Here is a 2311-nt window from a genome sequence, read left to right on the forward strand (position 1 = left end):
AGGTAAAGGCAGAAATGGGATTCCTAAGGACTGATGCTAATGGCAAGAGCCAAGAAAGCTTCCAGGTTCTGAGAAATGAGAATCCCAGGCAGGAGCATGGACAGAAACTCAGGCTCCGTGGGTCAAGCTGTGTGTTTTCCCATCGCTAGCCGAATCGGAAGCAGACTACGTGTGGTATTGTATGAGGCCCTCCACAACCTGACTTCACTCAAATGTCATGCCTTGTACAAGTTTTCAGATGAAGAAACCGAGACTTAAAAGTGGTTAAAAAATGGCCCGAAGTCACAACATCACGGAGGCAGTCGATGGGGACCTGGGCCTTCCCTGGGTAGAGGAAGCTTGGTCCGGGAGCAGGGCCTGGGAAGGGCAGTGACGGTGAGCGTAGCCGGTCTGTCCAGCTGGCAGCAGACATGGCACGTGCGTTGTCACTTAACCTTTATGGTGTCCTCATCTTATTTTATTTTCCAGATGAGGGATCCAAAACATAGGCTTAAGCAGCTCGTGTAAAGTCACACAGGAAGGGGACCGTGACCCAGTCAATGGACTGAAGTGCAAGCCAGAGCAAGACCAGCACCAAGCCTGCCCGAGGCCACGGCCGTGCGGAAGGAAGAACGTGACCCAGCTATGCGTTCAGGTCTCTTTCACCCGAGGTTGGAGTTAGCAAGGGCCTCCAGGGCAGAGAGCAACTCCCAGGACTCGACTTCCCGCACTAGTGCGAGGCGTGGCCTTCACCTGATCTAACCCAGCGATGCATTTATTTTCATAACAGTGAGTCATGGAGGCAGCCCTGACATGGAGTCGCGCGCTGCCCACCCAGCTCCCTGCTCAAAGGCAGCTAAGCCCGTCGGAGCAAGTGACAGCTGCTTTTAACCTGAGCATACCCGACGTTTCCTTTGAGTTCTCTAAACTTGGATTTAACTTATTACTCACACCGAGCCAAGAGAATCAGGCAGGTTATTTCATGCCCTTATAAAAATAGTTGTAAAAAGCTGACTTATATTTGTTGTATGTACAGTTGAGCGACTGATAAAGATGTAACATAACAGAGCACCATAGGATTAGAAACTATGCATTCAGTAACAATCTGTCAACATACGTTTGTTGGCTGCCCACTCTGGGCCCTGTCTTGTCTGAGGCCTGAGGCTGGGAGGTCATTGGAGAGGTCATTTAGACCAGTGCTTCTGTAACTGTCAGTACCAGAAGACCATTTTTTAAAGTTACAGTCAATGGTTGGCCAATATGTTTTAAATATACAATAAAACTGGATACCAGAAAAATGGCCACACCATAGTCTGACGTCTACATACAAAAGCTTATAAACTCTCAATTTTGTTTTCTCATTGCAGCCACAGCTCATGGCCTGGCACTGGTCCAGGGACCACACTTCGAGCAGCACTGCCTTAAACTAGGTATGACGGTTCAGAAACCACCCAACAACTCAAAAGCTAGCTTTTGCTGCTTTTTCTTTCAATCTTTAATTTTCTTTTTTACTTATCATGTTAATGGAAATTTCAACATTTTATGAAATTATCAAAGAAAGTCTTTGAGTCAAGGTAAACCACATTTTTTTTTCCCAACTGAGAGATAAAGGAGAAGTGCTTTTTTCAAAGCTTAACCTACAAAAGATGCACAAAGAGTGAAAGAAAGAAATATAAACTATAAACCAAAAGTGAGGGGGAAATGAGCCAAGGCTACGCCTGAAAGAGAGGCTCCCAGATGGCCAAAACCCCATGACTCTCCAGAGAGGTAGAAAAGGACTCTGTGAAGGTGCGGGCGTCACACAGACACAGAACGAAGAAATCTGTTTGGTTAGAACTGTCCTTTCTGGCATCGTTGTTGATGCTGGGGCACATTCACAAGAACTTTATTATTTTTTAACTTGGAATAAATTTAACAGCGATTTGGCAAGAGTCAAAAACAGGACATGAAACTCATGAGATAAAATTTTTTCTTTTCCCTAGATACTTACCCAGGGGCAAAAGCCAGGGGAAAAAAAGAGAAAGTAAGAAGAGATAAACTTAATTTATCTTAAAGACGTTAACTACATAGGAAAAAACTCTAAACGCAAAAGTCAAATTCTAAAATCCCAGTTTTCTAGAAGCATCCAGAACAGTGGTTCTCAACTTTCCTGTTGCCGCGACCCTTTAATACAGCTCCTAATGTTGTGGTGACCCCCAACCATAAAATTATTTTCGTTGCTACTTCATAACTGTAATGTTGCTACTGTTATGAATTGTAATGTAAATATCTGATATGCAGGATGTATTTTCATTGTTACAAATTAAACATGATTAAAACATAGTGATTAATC

The sequence above is a fragment of the Myotis davidii genome, unplaced genomic scaffold (assembly GCF_000327345.1).
Source record: "Myotis davidii unplaced genomic scaffold, ASM32734v1 scaffold1467, whole genome shotgun sequence".
In the NCBI taxonomy this organism is placed as follows: domain Eukaryota; kingdom Metazoa; phylum Chordata; class Mammalia; order Chiroptera; family Vespertilionidae; genus Myotis; species Myotis davidii.